The 18516-nt window shown below is 47.3% G+C and overlaps 1 protein-coding gene across 3 annotated transcripts in view; it reads left to right on the plus strand.

Annotated features, from left to right (window-relative positions):
* Window positions 1-9125: 9125 nt before the first annotated feature.
* Dnajb6 (DnaJ heat shock protein family (Hsp40) member B6) overlaps window positions 9126-18516 on the plus strand; it is a 64661-nt gene continuing 55270 nt past the window's right edge. For all 3 annotated transcript variants that reach the window (XM_008847275.3, XM_008847276.3, XM_008847277.3), the window contains exon 1: window positions 9126-9275. The gene's annotated coding sequence lies outside the window, so the exon portion shown is untranslated. The remainder of the gene's footprint in view (window positions 9276-18516) is intronic.

The raw sequence follows: 18516 nt of genomic DNA on the forward strand, positions 1-18516 counted from the left end.
AGGCATAAGATTAGAGGAAGGGGATAGCCATCTCTCCTCAGGGAGCTGCCTATGAGATGGGTAACCCGTGAAATAAAGTCAGTCCCAGCCCACCTGGAACTCACTATGTAGACCAGGCTGGCCTCCATCTCACAGAGATCTGTCTGTCTCTGCCTCTTGAGGGCTGGGATTCAAGGTACATGTTTCTTTTTTTTTTTTTTGCAGGGGGTGTGTGTCTTTTTGAGACAGGGTCTCCCTGTAGGCCCAGCTAGCTTGGAACTCACAATGTAGAACAGGCTGGCCTTGAGCTTAGAGACCTGCTGGCCTCTGTCTCCTGAGTCAGGGACTAAAGGTGTGACCACCATGCATGGCCTAAATTCTTTTATTAATGGGACTAAGAACTCGAGGGGACCCTGATTTCCTCTGTATCACCTGTCTCAAAATAAACAATCATAGAAATTACTGGGTTTGGGGTGGTGAGATGGCTCAGCAGGTAGAGTTGCTTGCTTCCAAGCCTGTTGACCTCAGGCTGATCCCTGGAACTTATAAAGGTGGAAGGACAGACTTCTGGAAACTCATAAGGTGGAAGGGTAGAGTTGATGCCCACAAGTTGTCCTCTGGCCTCTATATGTCCTTTGTGGCACATGTGCACACACAAACATATATAAATATAAATTAAAAAAATATTTTATTATTTTATGTGTATGACTGTATTGCCTGTATGTGTGTGAATGTACCTGTGTCATGCAATGGTACGGAGGTCAGAAGAGGGCTTCGGATTCCCCTGGAACTGGAATTAAGGACTGTTCGTTGCTGCCATATGGGTGCTGGGAATCGAACCCAGGTCCTCTGTAAGAGCAGTGGGTGCTCTTAACCACTGAGCCATCTCTCCAGCCCCAATATAATTTTTTTTTTAAAAATTAAAGGCTGGTATTGTAATTCAGTGGTAGAGCTTAGCATGCCCAAAGCCTTGGGTTTAAAGATGCTGGAGCAATGGGGCTCGAGAGATGGTTAAGAGTGGTTAAGTGCTTTGGCTGCTTTTGCAGAGAACCTGGGTTTGATTCCCAGCCCCCACATGGTGGCTAACCCAACACCCTCTTTTGACCTCCAGGGGCACTGCATGACATGTGTACACTTATACACATGCAGGCAATATATTCATACACATAAATTAAAAATAATAAAAAGATTTTTAAAGAAGGTGGAGCAAGTAGGAGACTTTTACAGAGCCAGCACCTATGTTGTAAAATTATGTTAATAGCACCCTGAGTTGATGCTCCTCTGTCTCTAGTAACTTGAGGCTCACAGAGCGCTAGCTGGAGCCTCCTGGGGATGTGGTTCACACACAGTGTTTACTTACCTGGGGACTCAAACTCCTACATGAAGGTAGAATTTGATTTGTTGCAGACTGGAAGAAACCAGAGCAGCGGGTTTGTGGATGCTAGCCATTTCATATCAGAAGTTTCTCAATGATACTCCATCTTTAATTCAGGCAAGGCCAGAGAAGCAAAGTATCATTGTATTAACGAGGCTCATCTTTCCTTCAGGGTAGAATGCAAATCACTTAGAAAACTAGTTTTGCTAAGGAAAAAGTTTGTTCATGACGTAGCACACAGGAGACAGGAATACCAAGTCTCAGATCTGCATCTCCAGCCCAGGGCTTGGAGTGCTGCTGGGGTAAAGAGACACGGTGGTTTGAGGCACTGGTAAGGCAACAGCAGGGGAGGAAGGAGGAGTGCCTGGTCTGTGCCTGTAAACCACACCTCAGGATCCCTCAGCAGAGGAGTGTCCGGTCTGTACAAAGAGCTTAGCTGCTGTCAGGGCTGAGTCTGGCCTGCTTGTGTTCAAAGGTCATCGCTGGACCCCGTGCAAGCTCCAGGGCCGCCATCACAACCTTTCCTGTCAAACAAGGCCTTTCCCTTACTGTGCACAGGACTGGGTGCAGGCTCCAGGTCCCAGGCAGAAAGGGGGTGCTTGCACGTTAGGGTCAGATCATAGAGACCAACACTGACGATGGCCCTCCAGGGTGAGTGACTATGGGAGGTATGGGCAGATAGAAAATGCTCAGGGCAGGGACCTTGTCTGTGGTGACTAAGAACAAAAGAAAGACAAATAAAGGTACTATTTCTAGTGTCTCTTCTTTTATTTTTTTGGTCTTTTTTTTTTGTTTTGTTTTGTTTTGAGACACAGTCTCCTTGTAGCCCCAGCTGTCCTGGAACTCACTGTGTAGACCAGGCTGGCCTTGAACTCACAGAGATCCACCTACCTCTGCCTCCAGAGTGCTGGGATTAAAGGCATGCACCACCATGCCTAGCTCTATTTTATTTTTATTTTTAATTCTTCTGGCTTTTTGATATAGACCCTGCTGGCCTGGAACTCTCTATATAGACCAGGCTGGCCCTGCTCTCATAGAGTGGACCTGCCTCTGCCTCCCAAGTGCTGGGACTACAGGCGTGTGCCACCATGCCCGGCCAGGGTACTATTTTTAAAACAAGCTTCTCCACATTCTTGGGATCACTGTAGGATTCCTTCTGGGAAGTTCTTTTTTTGGGTATGGGGAGGGAATTCCCCTGGGCAAGTAGCTCAGTGGTAGATCATTTTTTTTTAATGTGTGGAGACCCTGGGATGGATTCCCCAGTACCAAATATAAATTAACAAAAATAAAAAAGGCTGGGTGTTGTGGCACACGCCTTTAATCCCAGCACTTGGGAGGCAGAGGCAGGCGGATCTTTGTGAGTTCGAGGCCAGCCTGGTCTACATAGTGAGTTCCAGGACAGCTGGGGCTGGAGACCTGTCTCAAAAAAGACAAAAAAATAAAATAAAATAAAATAAAAAATAAAAAAGAAAGATGTAGCAAACTTGGTATGGTGGCACATGCCTTTAATCCCAGCGCTCAGAATGGAGAGGCAGGAGGAGTTCTAGGCCAGCTTGCCTATGTATTAAGTTCTAAGACAGCCAAGGCAAGACCCTGTCTCAATAAATTATTATTATAATTACTATATTATTATTATTACTAGTATTGTTATTATTTGAGACAGAGTTTCCCTATAACCCCAGCTGGCCTGGAACTCTCTATATAGACCAGGATAGCCTTGATCTCATAGTAATCCACATACCTATGCCTCCAGAGTGCTAGGACTGTAGGTATGTGCCATCACACCCAGCTTATTGCTATTATTTTGTTTTTTAGTTTGTTATTTTTTTAAAGAAATGTGCCTGGTATAGTGTCACAGTTCCATAATCCCAGCTACTTGGGAGGCTGAGGGAGGAATAATACAACTTTAAGGCCTGTCTGAGCTACACAGTATGTTCAGAGCCAGCCTAGTCAATTAGTGAGACCCTGTCTCAAAATAGATACCAAAAGGGACTGGGAACACAGTAGTAGAGTGCATGCATGCTTAGTATGTGCAAGGCCCTTGTAAATTAAGCTTTCTTCTTTTTTTGGGGGGGTCTTTTTGAGACAGGGCTCCCTGTAGCCCCAGCTGTCCTGGAACTCACTATGTAGACCAGGCTGGCTGGCCTTGAACTCACAGAGATCCGCCTGCCTCTGCCTCTGTGGAGTGCTGGGATTAAAGGCATGCACCACCACACCTGGCTCTTATTTTTTCTATAATGTTCTCCCACCTCACAGGCCTATCATGCCTCCATGATGCAATGATGTACTGTCCCTCATAATGCAATCCACAGCATGGTCTGAGCATGGCCTCTGTGATGGTACAGCCCTCCTAATAAAGCTAATCTTCTGAAGGGTAATTTTCCTTTCCTGATGCAAACCACTAATAGCTGCCCTTCTTAACAGCAAGAATGAGGACCTGAGTTCAAATCCTCAGAACCCATTTAAAAGCCAGACATAGACGTGTAAGTATCTAATCATAGTGCACCTAGGCAGACAGGAGACTCCTTGGAAGTTCTAGCCTGGTTTATGCACTAGATAAACAATAAAGAGACCATGTCTCAGACACAGTTGAAGGCAAGGACTGACACCTGAGGTTGTTTTCTGACCTCTACACAAGTCATGACACACACATGCCTACACACAAACACACACACACACACACACACACACACACACACCCCAAATAAAAACAACAAAAACCACTAAAAAATTTAAAAATCCATGTATGGTATTACACATCTTTAATGCCAGCACTCAGGAGGTAGAGGCAGATTTCTACATTAAGGTCAGCATGGTCTACATAGCAGACTACAGGGAGAGTATGTGTCAAATAAAAAGGTGTGTGTGGGGGTGAGCAGTTGCTGAAGAGATGGCTCAGTGGTTCAGAGCACTGGCTGCTCTTGCAGAGGACCTAAGTTCAATTCCCGGCACCCACATCCATCTTTAACTCCTTAACATCCTTAACTCCAGTTCCAAAGGATCCAATGAATGCTCTTTTCTGGTCTCTACAGGAATTGCACTTAACACCTGTTTCAGTTGCTTTTCTGTTGCTATTCTAAAACACCATGACCAAGGCAGTTTTTAGAAAGAAGAGGTTATCTGGGCTTACAGTTCCAGGGAGATAAGTGTCCAGCACGGTTGCATTGTGCAGAGACCAAGGAAGCAGAAAGCTGGGCGCTCTCCTCTTCCTCACCAGAGGAGGCAGAGAGCAGGCTGAAGAGGTGAAAGTCTACGGCCTCTCAAAGCCCACCCCAGTGATGTGCTTCCAGCAAGGCCTCATCTAAAGCTTCGGACCAGACATTCAAATTCTTGAGCCTCTGGGGAATATCTCCCTTTCAAACTACTGCAACCCCTTAGGGGAAAATTTCTGTGTTATTACTGAATCAAAGATAAGTTTTGCATGGTGGTGGTGCACGCCTTTAATCCCAGCACTCAGGAGGCAGAGGCAGGCTGATCTCTATGAGTTCAAGACCAACTTGGTCTACAAAGCGAGTTCCAGGACAGCTAGGGCTACATGGAGACCCTGTATCAAAAAAAAGACCAAGAAACCAACCACCACCACCACCAACAAAAAAAAAACCACAAACAAGAAGGCAAAAAAAAGTAAACTTTACAGTTTAGTGAAATTACCAAACTATCCTTTGGGACTGTGGCCTCATGGAAGGCTTGGAGCATAAGGGGGCACATGCATGTAGCTACAAATCTGTTCACGTCACTTACATATTTTGGGGGGGACATCCATCCACGCTTCTCACGACTTTGTCTAAGGTTAGGGATAGTGAAGGACTATTACTTCCTGGGCATGACAGGTGCTTAGCACTGAGCCAAATACACAAATGACTTTCATCCCAAGCCCATTTTCTGGTTTTAGAGAAGAGGAAAGGGAACCAGAGGGAGCAGTTGGGATCCCCACTCCCAACCTCCCAGAAACTGGCAACTTGGCCGCTGTTTGGCTTGGCTTCTGGTGAACAGTCCAGGGCTTCCATGACCTGCAAGATGAGCCCTTCCATCTCCACTGTCTGCTTAGTCTGTGTCCCTCCCATGGTGCCAAGACAAAGTACTTCCTGGCCCAAATCCTATTTGTGCTTTTGCATTTTGCCTCCTAACTCCTTTCCAAACACTTTTCTTTTGAGTCTCCTCTGGTTGATATTGGGATAATCTTCCTCCAACCCAGGTTTCTAAGCATTCCACTGTTTGGGTGATGTGAGTCTTGCTGGAAATCCTTAATCTCATATCAGGAGCTCTGTGGTTGTAGGAGTGCTACATTTATTTAGTGTTGCCGTCTTCACATCTCCTCTCCTTGATGGTCTGCGGGTTCTCGGGTGGGACTGACTTTGCACTGGCCAGTGTGTCTCCCCGCAGTGACCTGTTTCTATGTATATAAACATTTCTATGTGTACTACTATTTTTTGGATGGGGGAGGAGAAGCTATTTGTGGCTACCCTGCCACATACTATTTAAAATTCATGTGTCTCCACTTCATGATTAGCTCACAGTGGCTACAGGGACTATTTGAATTTGAAATATCATATGATAATACTGTCAACACTCAGATGGAAATAAACTCCATGAACCTGCTGGCAGACAGTTACTTGTAAGGGCCTAACTGGCATATTGCTGAACAAAATCTCAGTCTTTAATGAGATTATCTTAGGTTTTATCATGAGATGCCAAATAAATTGTGCCATTTCTTCTTTTTTGGGGGGTTGTTTTAAAAATGTATTTATTTAGCTGGGCACATATCTTTGATTCCAGCACTCAGGCAGCAGAGGCAGGCAGATCTCTGTGAGTTCAAGGCCAGTCTGATCTACAAAGAGAGTTCCAGGCCAGCTGGGGCTACAGGGAGACTGTCTCAAAAAGACCAAAAAAGCAAAAGCAAAAACAAAAACAGCCAGTTGTGGTGGTACATGTTGGTAGGATGTGCTGAAGAGGTAGAGGGCTACACTGTGAGACATCTCAAACAAAAGGGGGGGGCTGGAGAGATGGCTCAGCAGTTAAGGGTACTGACCGCGCTTGCAGAGGATCTGGGTTTGATTCCCAGCACTCATATGGTGGCTAACAACTGAGTGTAACTCCAGTTCCAGGGGTTCTGACATCCTCTTCCTACCTTCTAGGGCACTGCACAACACCGGTGCACTTACACTTATGCAGGCATAAGTGTATGTACTCATCCACATAAAATAATAATAAATAAAATATCTAAAAATTCAGATAGGGTTTCCTGTAACCCGATCTTGCCTCCCATTTGCTAAGTAGCAGAGGATAACCTTGAACACCTGGCCCTCCTACCCCCACCTCCCAAATGCTCTATGGCACAGCACTTGCTAACCTTGAGCAAGACCCTCATTCATTTCACAGTAACACACACACACATAGTGTATGTTTTGGGAAGTTAACACAAGAGGACTGTGAGTTTGAGACTAGCCTCAGTCTAGTTTTCCTGTATTTGAAATGAAATTAGGAACTGAAATCTGAAAGGATAATGCATTTGTCTTTTTTTTTTTTTTCTCATGAAGCCTAGGCTGGTTTGAACTTTGCTATGTAACTGAGGATGACATTGAACTCCTGATCCTCTGGCTTCCACATCCCAAATTCTAGAATTGCAGGCATGTGGCCCCACACCTGGCTCAAATGATGAATTTGCAACTTTGTAAAACTTGAGACCCGACCCGTCCCTTTTCCTGTGACACTGTTACAGTAGTGAGATGAAACAGAAACCAGGAAATGTGCGTGTGGGAGTTTAACTGTGGGACAGTATCTCCCTCCAGGAGGGTACTCCCTAGAGGGCACTTCTAAGGGTTCTATCTTTCCCTGTCTACCCCCAGCATAGATTCCTGAGGTAATTTTAATTTCTTGGAGTCCACACTGCTTCCAGTTTGATAGCTGAAGGGACAGGCACAAGGGTTTCTCTTAGAATATTTTCTCCCCCATTAAAGCTTCAGCCTCAGATCACAGTTCCAAGATTACTGAGCTGGATCCCCAGCCAGTTATCTGTTGCAGTGGGAAAACTAAAGTACTAGCTGACAGTTCCAGTTATCTGGAACAGCAGTAGTGATTAAGAGCAGCAGTTTCCTTTACCCTCCGGGGCTTCAGAACTGTCAAAGGACAAACATTTTTTTAGGTTTTAATGAGGTAGGCCAGGTGCTTCAGCCTTATAAATGCTAAATTACAGGTGTGACTTACCGCATCACAATAGTTAAACCTTTTTTTTTTTTTTTTTTTTTTTTCCTTTATTCTTTTGGTCAGTGGGGGACCGGATCTGAACTCTATAATGGAGGCTGGCTTGGAAATCTTGGTAGAGCAGCCGGCCCTGGAAGTTTTCCCAAGCCTCCCGTCCTCCCAGCCTCCCATCCCCTCAGCCTCCTAGCCTCCCAAGCCCAGCATAGTTTAACAATCTTGTTTTATTTGCTTTTTAGAGGGGATGGGTCTCATGCTCAAAACTCAGACTGCCAGGAGCTCTGGGCCTGCCACCACACCAAATTCAATCTTAATCTTATTTGCAATTCTAGATCAGGCTGTTTGTGGGAAAGGTAGAAACAAAGGAGCAGTTTTGGACCTTTCAAACTCACTTTTCTTGTAAGTCAGGCGGAGATCCAACAATCAGAAAGGCAACATAAGGTTACTTTGGGTTACTTTAAGCATAAGAATTAAGGTCCAGAGAACTTTATTACCATGGCAATTGAAATTGCCCAGCTGAAGCCTTTCTTTTCTGGGCAGATTACCGGTTACTTTGACTTTTGGTCCCAGTGACTCCATTTTGATTAAAATTATCTGGTCTGTTGGATCCAATTCAAAAGCTTACGTCTTAAAAAACGGCCAGTTGTCATGAAATTGACAATTTCATTCAATCAATGAAACTGACAGTAGGCACCTTAACAGAGAAAAGGCACATACAATTTATTACATGCACAAGGGTATTACATCAACGTTAATAGTTAGAATTCCAGTTAGCTCTGGAAGCTTTAGATACTCCACAGGGGAAAGGGGCAGAGCTAGAGGCAATTTATGGGATGGTTGAAGTACTGGGCCCGCGGAGGTCAACACGTGTCTGAGTGTGGCGTTGACTTTGGTTCGTGGTCACTAGGATTACTTTTGGAGGGTGTGTCTGTAGTCACCAACTTGTTTGTTTCTCCATGCCAGTTTCGGTGCATTTCCCGAACTTAGCATTAAGTGGAAGGGACGTGCAAAATGCCTTCTAGCCAATCGTAACACCGGCTGGAGAACTCAGCCTGAGCTGGGCCCAGTCACTCGGGAGACAGGGCCTCCTTTGGGAGGACACCAAAGTCAAGGTCGTAACAGTCTCAAAGTAAAAAGGGGCTGGGGAATGTGGTTCAGTGGTCGAGGGCTTGCCTAGCAGGCGCGAGCCCGCGGCTCCATCTAGCACTGGGAAGAATAATTCCGCGTGGCGTGAAAGCCTTGGAAAGCAGGCCGCCGCTTTCGCACTCCGGGCTTGCGGCCCAGGGCCCAGGAGCCCCCACGTGGTGCCGGGTAGGGAGTAGGCTGGACAGCGGGGGCAGGCCGGGCCGAACCCCGCGCGCATCCTCCACCCTGCTCGGGGCCACAGGACGCATGCAGGATCCCCCCCCACGGTCCGGACTACCGGCCCCTAACGGCCCCGGGCTGCGCGTCCCCAGCAACGCGCGCAGAACCTTCCTGAACGAGGGGCGGGGCCCGATCCAACCCACCTGTGACGCATCGGCGGTCATCACTGCGCATGCGTGGCGTCAAGGCCGGGCGGAAGTCGACGTCGTCGCGCCGCGGCCGCGTGACGGACTTCCTGTTTGTTGTTGGAGAAAAGGAGAGAAAGGAAAGCGCGAGGAACCACCGCCACCGCCAGAGCCGTGCCGGAGCCGCGAGGAGACCGGCCACCTCCCTTCTCTCTCCGGTCGCCGCGTCCTCGGTGAGGCCCCGCGGGCTGAGGGCGGCGGCGGAGGGGCCGGGGCTCGGTTGGGTCACCCGGTAGCCGAGGGGACGCTAGGGGAGGGAGGCCGGGGTCGGGGCCTGCGGCCGGGCCTGGGCTGTGTGGGCGCCGGGGCCTGCGGGGCCTGGTCAGGACCCGTCCGGACTGCGAGCCGCCCGCGCGTTCGAGGCCAGAGCCGCAGTTCGCGGCTGCTCCGCCGTGCTGGCTCGAGGTTGGGCTAGCTTGGGCTGAGCCGGGGTCCGTAGTTCTCGCCCCCCCGGGGCGGCGGCGATTAGGTAGAGGACGCGCGGTTGTCCCCGCGGTTATAGGTCTGCCTGGCAAGTGTCCCCCGTCCCGGGTCCTCGGAGTGCAGTCTGCAAAAGCAAGGCCCGGGCGGTGCGAAGAGCAGCACCGGCATGGGAGGCGACCTGGTGCCCGAGCCGCCCGGTGGGAGTGAGGAGGAGGGTCTACCTCCTTCCGGGACCTTTCGGGTGCTGGTGGGCTTCCTGGCTCGGCTTGCTCCAAACCCCCTTGCAGGGTGTCTTGCTCCAAACCCCCTTGCAGGGTGTCTTGGAGTGGTTTATATAACTAAAGTTTACGTAACTAGAGTGTACGTTCAGGTCGGGTCGAGTAGACGCGGGAAGTGTAAGCTGCAGGCAAGTGTCTTGTGTTGAAAAGGCCTTTGGAGATGACTTTTATTTTAGAGCCTAGGTTGCTTGTCAGAACTGGAAGAAATTCCAGTACCGAATTGTGTGTGAGCTGCAGGACTCCCTCCACCTTGGAGCCCGCACGCCCCGGGCAGCCCAGCCGCAGCCTCTGTGTAGCGCGTTTTTATTTGAACTAGAGGTTTGTGGTTAGCTTACCCTTCCCTCCCGAATTGTAGGATATTGAACTCAGGGCCTTCTGTTTGCCGGGGAAACGATTGCTGCCGCGTGCGCGCGGCTGTGTGAGGGGGCACAGAGAGACAGACACCGGCTGGTCTGGAGCTCACAATCACCTGCCTCTGCTTTCCTAGTGCTGGGATTAAAGGTGTGCACTACTAGGCCTGGCCGTGATGGCTACCTTAATTCAAGGCAATTGAGTAGAAAAGATAGTCGAGACTGGGTGTGGTGGTGGCCCACGCCTTTAATCTCAGCACTCGAGAGGCAGGTGCTCTCTGTGAGTTCAAGGCCAGCCTGGTCTGCATGGTGAGTTACAGGCCAGCTGGGGATACAGGGAGACTCTGTCTGAAAAAGACCGAAAAAAAAAAAAAAAAAAGTCTCTGTGGTCACAGGGAGTTGCGGCCCTAAACAAACTCTAACCTACTTTGCGCTTGGGCTGTTGTTGGTCTTAGAGGTCAGTCTCAGCCCTGGTTTACCGGCTCTGAAAGGAATTGTGTCCACGTCCCTGGCCTGGCTCCCTCTTTGGGGGAAGTTTTCTCCGACTGCTCTTCCTCCCGGAGAGTTGTGCAGTGTGGTTGAAGCTCTGGTTTCTATGATCAGTGCTTTAGGCACCGGGTGGGGAGAAGTGACTTTTAATTAATTTGTTGTTGCTGTTTTTTTTGTTTGTTTGTTTTGTTTTGTTTTTGAGACAGGCTCTCTGTTGCCCCAGCTGGTCTGGAACTCTATATAGACCAGGCTGGCCTCCATTTCACAGAGATCAACCTGCCTCGGCTTCTCGAGTGCTGGGATTAAAGAGGTGCACCACTACACCTGGCTGGCTTTTAAATTTTAAAAAATTTTATTACTGTGTATGAGTGCTTCAGCATGTGTGGAGGTCTGGCCATCTTTGGAGTCAGGTCTTTCCCTGTGGGTTCCAGAGTTCAGACGCAGGCTGTCAGGCTTGTTTGGCAAATAGAGTCCTGAGAAGTTTTGAAGTTTGTTTTGTACTACAGTAGATGAGAAAGTTGGGGATTTAGAGTGCTGAGAGCTGGAAGACTGTTGAACACTTCTTTAAGTTAGTGTTTTAAAATGTCAATTCTTTTTAAAAAGTTTTATTTTTGAAATATTTTTATTTTATGTGTATGAGTGTATTTCTGCATGTAGGTAAGTGCATCCGTGTGTCATGCAATGCCCATGGGAGGACAGAAGAGACCGTTGAATCTCTTGGAACTGGCGTTTTGGACAGTTGTTAGCTGCCATGTGGGTGCTGGGAGCTGGGATTCGAACCTTGGACTTCTGCAAGAATAGCCAGTGTTCTTAACCGCTGAGCCATCTCTCCAGCCCCAAAATATTTCGTTCTTATTATATGTGTATGAGTGTATTTTCTGCATGTATTTAGGGGCACTCTTGTGCAGTGCCCACAGAGGTCAGAAGAGGGTGTCTGGATTCTGTGGAACTGGAGTAATGGATGATTGTTTTAACAGCTACCATGTGGGTTCTGGGAATGGAACCTTGGTCCTCTGCAAGAGCAGTCAGTGCTCTTAACTGCTGAACAATCTCTCCAGCCCCTAAAGTGTAATATCTTACAGATACCACCTTTAGATGTGAGTTGTTTTGGGTTCAGGACAGACAACTGGTATATTGGGTGGGGAATATTTTATGTTGTGAAGTTTGAATTCTGAATTTAGATAAATGTGTCCTGTGGTTCTTGGCATTGAGTCGCTTCACCTCTTCCACAGTCCTGTAAATGTGCGTGGTAGCCATTTCCTTGTGTGTAGTCAGTCTCAAGCAACCTTGTAACTATAACTACTGTACTATAACTACAGTTCAGATGAGCAAACTCAAACCCCAGGTTAGGGGGTGGGATGTCTAACACATCCATTTTAGTTTTAAAGAGGGCACTTGGGTCTGAACAGATGGCTCAATGGTTAAAGCATTGGCTGCTCTTGCAGAGGACCTGGGCTTGGTTCCCAGTACCCACATGGCAGCTAGCAACTGTCTGCAACTTCAGTTCTAGGAGAATCCAACAGCTTCTGACCTCTGTGGGCATTACAGGTCAAAGGTCCACTTATATACCTGCATGCTATACACTTATACACATAGAATAAAAATAGTTAAAAAAAAAAAAAGAGGGACTTGGTTACCTGTGCTATGACAGTACTTCTTTGTTGGTTAGTGTTAGAGATGCCAAGGAATAAGTAGATATAACCAGCTTTTTTATTTGATTTTTTTTCTTGTCGTGGATACAGTCTCAGTACAGGCTGGCCTGGATCTCTCGGTGTAGCTGAGGATGGCCTTGAGGTCCTGCTTCCACCTTTCTGAAGCTGCTCCTGCTGGGGTGGAGGTGTGCGCAGCATGCAGCTTCTCCTTGACATGTTAGTGTGGCACTTAAAAAGCTATTTTTCCTGGGGCTGGAGAGATGGCTCAGCGGTTAAGAACACTGATGTTCTTGCAGAAGACCCGGGTTTGAATCCCAGCACCCACATGGCAGCTAACTCCAGTTCCAGAGATCTGACAGCCTCTTCTGTCCTCCGCTGGCATTTCATGACACGGGTGCACTTACCTACATGCAGGCAATACATGCATATACATAAAATAAAATATTAAAAAGAAGTTACTTGTCCCTCATTAAAAGTGATACTGTTAAGGCTCTGACTTCATCCAGGACACCAGATGGTGGTGAAGGGTAGCTTCTGAGTGGGATGGGATCACAGTGGCAGATTGAACAGAAGCGTAGCTCTTTCTGATGGCTAAAATTGAAGAGAACTTCACCTCGGGACTGAAAACAAAGCTTGGCCTGATTAGTGAGCCTGCTTTATAAAGCAGGACAGAAACCCTGAGGTTAATTCAAAGAAAAGCGAGTTGGTGAAAAGAATGCGATAGAAAGGATAGTGCAGAGCTGGGGAAGCGTTCTCTGAGAGCCCAAGGACCTGCCTTCCTCCCTGGTTCTCACTGAAGGCCGGAGGAGGAGGAACTGACCCACACCTGCACTGTTGCCACGTGTGTGCCTCTGTATCATACACAGAATAATAAAATTTAAAAAAAGATGGTACAGAAGTGGAAAGATGAGCCTGGGTGATTTTTCTTCATATATTTTATTTTTATTACTTAAAAATAAAAAAATAAAAAAAAATATTTTATTATTATTAGCCAGGCGTCGTGGCGCACGCCTTTAATCCCAGCACTCTGGAGGCAGAGGCAGGTGGATCTCTGTGAGTTCAAGGCCAGCCTGGTCTACATAGTGAGTTCCAGGACAGCTGGGGCTACAGGGAGACCCTGTCTCAAAAACAACAATTACAAAAAAAATTTTTTTTTATGTGTAGGAGTGTATTGCCTACATGTATGTGAGTGCACCCATGTCGTGCAATGGCGCAGAGGACAGAAGTGGGCTTTGGATTCCCTTGGAACTGGAGTTAAGGACGGTTCATAGCCACCATGTGGGTGCTGGGAATTGAATCTGTGTCCTCTGCAAGAGCAGTCAGTGCTTTTAACCACTGAGCCATCTCTCCAGCCCCTTCTTTTTAAATTTTATGTGTATGAGTCAGTGTATTGCCTGCATGTGAGTGTACCCGGGTTGTGCAGTGCCTGTGGAGGTCAGAAAGGGGGTCAGATCCCCAGGAACTGGAGTTACTGACAGTAGCGAGCTGCCATGTGGGTGCTGGGAATCGAACCCAGGTCCTCTGCAAGAGCAGCCAGTGCTCTTAACCACTGGGCCATCACTCCCTTTTTTCTCCTTTTGACACAGGGTCTCCCTGTTGCTCTAGCGGTCCTGGAACTTGCTATGTAGACCAGGCTTAGCCTCAGTTACAGAAATCTACCTGCCTTTGCCTTCCTGCCTCTGCTTCCTGAGCCCTGGTGTTAGTCTTTTAATAAACTCCAGCTCCTCATTGAGAGAGGAGGGGGAAAGCTTGCTGTGGTGCATGCCTTTAATCCCTGCCCTCCAGAAATCGGCAAATCTTTTGAGTTTGGGGTCAGCATGGTCTGCACAGCTCCAGGCCAGTCAGGACTACACAGTGATGAGACCCTGTCTCATAAAAAGGCATGGAGAAAAAGGGTCTTGGAGAAGTCAAGCAGTAGTGATCTTTTTATTAGATAACGGTAGAGATAAGGTGCTTGCCAAACTTCATAAATTTGGATAGCCAGAGAAAAGCACTGCACTCTTCCATGTTGTCATCCTACCTGCAAAGATTGCAGATCCTTTAGAAAATACTAAAAACACTCAGATTTCCTAGGGTCACAGTTAGGTATCAAAGAGGAGGGTTTCAGTTTGTCTGTTTGAAAAGCTATACCTTATTTGGCCACAGTTTGGCTCTTACCTTTTGGGCATTGTGAATAAACAACAGTGGTCATTGCTTCTGGCTTCAACACTTGAACTGTGTTATATTAAAATACTCCAAGTGTTTTAGGAATGTTAAGCTCAGTTTTAAATACCATTTTCCTTCAGAAGGGTGGTTTTCTTTTCTTGTCCTCTGTAAAATTCTATAGTTTTGGAGGAAGGGAGACATACTGGGTTTATCTCGGGACATATTGGAGATTAAAACTGGGACCTTGAAAGTTGTATCTACATTTCATGTGGGTGTGTGCAGGTGCCCCTGGCCAGAGAGCTGTTGTCTTCCTCCCTCTCTCTCCCGGTCTCTGCACCTGGAGCTCACTGACAGGCTGGCTGGGCACTGACATTCTGGGATTTGCGGTCTGTTCCCCATTGCTGCCACTCTAGTTGAGTGGTGCTGGGACCTGAGCTCCAGCCCTCGTGCTTGCACAGTGGACACTGTACTGGCTGAACAGTCTCTTTTGTCCCCGGATCAGATGTTTGTTTTTTCCTTCCTCCTCAGTGCCAAGTTTTATTTTGAGGCAGGGTCTCAGTTGCCCAGGTGTCCTGGAAACTTTTCTGCCTCTGCCTCCTGAGTGTCTTGGACCTCATGCTTGCCTGTATTGCTGGTTGGAATTTTTGGTTTTATTTTTTTATTTTTTGGTCCTTTTTTTTGGTCTTTTTGAGACGGTCTCCCTGTAGCCCCAGCTGGCCTGGAACTTGCTATGTAGACCAGGCTGGCCTTGATCTCAGAGATCCACCTGCCTCTGCCTCTGCCTCTGCTTCCCAAGTGCTGGGATTAAAGGCGCGCACCACCATGCCTGGGTTTTTTTTTTTTTTTTTAATTTTTAGTATTTATTTTTATTTTATGTGTATGCGTGTATTACCTGCATGTAGGTAAGTGCACCCATGTTGTGCAATGGCACGGAGGACAGAAGAGGTCGTCGGATTCCCCTGGAACTGGAGTTAAGGACAGTTCATAGCCGCCATGTGGGTGCTGGAAATCGAACCCGGGTCCTTGCAAGAGCAGTCAGTGCTCTTAACCGCTGAGCCATCTCTCCAGCCCCTTAATTTACTGTTTAAGCTAAAGAAGGTGGGAGGGTTTAGTGGACATGACCTTGAATTACCCTTTTTCCGGTATTGATCGTCTCTGTTGGAAAGGAAGAAAGGAGCTTATTTTTGTTGGTGGCCTGGGCAAGACACAGCAATTTCTTAGATGCTATGTAGAAAGATGTTTAGAAGCAGTCTATACTGTACTTAGTAGGTGGAATGCTGAGATTTTGGACATAGTGTTTAGCAAAAAGGATCAAGGGCTTTGTACCTATTTTGAGGCCCTTGAACCTTGTGGTTGGGAAGGGGCATGTGTTTCACTGAGAACAGGGCCTGGTAATGTAGAAGTTCTGTAGAAAAATCCTAATAGTTGATACTTTGTAACTGAAAGGGACCACACAGGCTGTGTAAAAACAGCTTTGTAGAGCTAATTCAGGATGGGAGACCTCACTTAGCAGAAGCTGGTGTGAGATTTAGAGTCAAGAGGGTACGTGAAGGGCAGGAGAGGGGAAGGGAGAGGTGTCCAAGGCCTTTCAGGGACACCACAGGCCCTCTGCTCCTGCTCAAACCTCAGAGTTCCTTTTTGTTACTTGGTGGTTAGCCTGACACCTACACTGTGTCCCTGCATGTTTGTTAGTGTTACATTATATTGAATCTACATCTCAGGGTTGTAGTGGTGAGCTAGACCTACCTTCCTGAGCATCAGAGTCATCGCCCATTTCCTACCCACTTCCATGCAATTAGTTGATAACAAGAATGCATTTGATTTTAAGAGGTTGTGTTCCTAGACATTTTAATTATTCATGTTTTTAGAGGAATGTGAGGTAGACTGGACAAGAGAAAACTTAAAGTTTGAATAAAGTGAGCTTTGGAGGGTCATAAAACCAGTTAGTGTGGGGACTTAAAGAGCATTGAGTCCAGTTCTTAACCACTGAGCTAGTGAGTGCCCAGCCCTCTAGTCCCTTTTCAGAGCCTATTAGTGAAGGAGTACAGGTTAGTGAAGGCAGTTGATTTGAAGGCTGGAGAGATGGCATGTTCTGGTCTTGCAGAGGACCTGAATTCAGGCAGCTCGCCACCACCTGTAGCTCCAGCTCTGGGGGATCCAGTTTCTTTCTCTGGCCTCCCACAACATCTCTACATACCCACACAGACATACATACACAATTTTAAGAAATTACTTACTTTAGCTGGGTGTGGTGGTACATACCTTTAATCCCAGCACTTGGAAGGCAGAGGCAGGTGGATCTCTTGAGTTCCAGGCCAACCTGGTCTACAGAGCATTTCAGGCCAGCCAGACTAAATAGGGAGACCCTGTCTCAAAAAGGGGGGGCGGGCGCTGGAGAGATGGCTAAGTGGTTAAAGAACACTGGCTGCTCTTGCAGAGGACGCGGGTTCAATTCCCAGTGTCCACATGGGGGCTAACAACTGGGAATCCAACACCCTTTTGGCTGGGCGTGGTGGTGCACGCCTTTAGTCCCAGCACTTGGGAGGCAGAGGCAGGTGGATCTCTGTGAATTCAAGGCCAGCCTGGCCTACATAGTGAGTTCCAGGACAGCTGGGGCTACAGGGAGACCCTGTCTCAAAAAGACCCCCCCCTCAAAAAAAAAATACCCTCACAAACCCTATTTTATCTGGAATTTTACTGGCAGAATGTTCTTTTTTTAAATTTTATTATTTTTATTTTATGTCTGTAAGTGTTATGCCTGCATGTATGTAAGTGGGCCCATGTCGTGCAGTGCCCACAGAGGTCAGAAAAGGCTTTCGGATCCCCTGGAACTGGAGTTACAGACAGCAGCTGCTATGTGGGTGCTGGGATTCGAACCCGGGTCTTTTGTAAGAACAGTCAGTGTTCTTAACCACTGAGCCATTTCTCCAGGCCCTGGCAGAATGTTCTTTAAAAAAAATTCTAATTGTATGTATGGTGTGTCTTTGTGTACACATGTGCTTACATACCCATGGCATGGATGTGGAGTTCAGAGGAAAACTTTTCCAGAGTCATTTCTCTCCTCTCACCTGGGTTCAGGGGATCAAACTCAGGTCCTCAGGCTTGTGCAGCAAAGCGCTTTTACCTTGAGCATTAAATATAATGGTTAGTGGTTTAGCTCACTTGAAGTTACAGATGTGGTAGCTAATTTTAACTGTGGGAATCAGAACTTTGGAGGACTAAGGAATCACATCATTTAAAGTACATCAGCAATAGGGATTTGAACCCCTAACCTTGTCCCTGAAGTAGCAGCTAGTGTAAAACCTGTGAACACCGTACATGCTTTTCTTTGGTCTCATTTGAGAAGGTTGCTTAGACCAGGCTGTCCTTGAACTCCTGATCCTGGCAGCACCGTGTCTGCATACAGTTTTCTTGTCCAGAGCGTGTTGGATGAACATGGACCCTCGGGAGTTAGAAGTGAGAGACTGTAAAACTCCAAACTGCAGAAAGGAAGGGGCTCACACCTAGCTGCTACCTGAGTGTGAGACAGGAGCGGCTGGCTCCAGAGTCTTTGGTTTTTTGTTTTTTTTTTTTTTTGAGACAGGGTCTCAGTGGGGCTGGGATTTGACATTCAAACTGTCTTGGTATGAACATGTGGGGACTGCATTGGTGCAGTGGGGTGTGGGCTTTCTGGTAAGTGGTCTGGAATTAAATAGAACAAAATTTGTTCCCTCTTGGCTGGAGAGATGATTCTGAGGTGAAGAGCACTTGCTGTTCTTGTAGGTTCAGTTCTCAGCTCCTACTTGGCTCACACAACTCTCCATAACTCTGGTTACAAGGGATTGGGCACCCTCTTCTGGCCTCAGGTACACATACAACACACATAGGTACATGTAGGCAAAAATGCTAATACACAAAATAAAAAAAAAAATCTTAAAAAAATATTTTACAGCTGGGTGTGGTGGCGCACGCCTTTAGTCCCAGCACTTGGGAGGCAGAGGCAGGTGGATCTCTGGGTTCAAGGCCAGCCTGGTCTACATAGCAAGTTCCAGACCAGCTGGGGCTACAGGGAGACCCTGTCTCAAAAAGACCCCCCAA

The sequence above is a fragment of the Nannospalax galili genome, unplaced genomic scaffold (assembly GCF_000622305.1).
Source record: "Nannospalax galili isolate Female #2095 unplaced genomic scaffold, S.galili_v1.0 scaffold302, whole genome shotgun sequence".
NCBI classification, from domain to species: Eukaryota; Metazoa; Chordata; class Mammalia; order Rodentia; family Spalacidae; genus Nannospalax; species Nannospalax galili.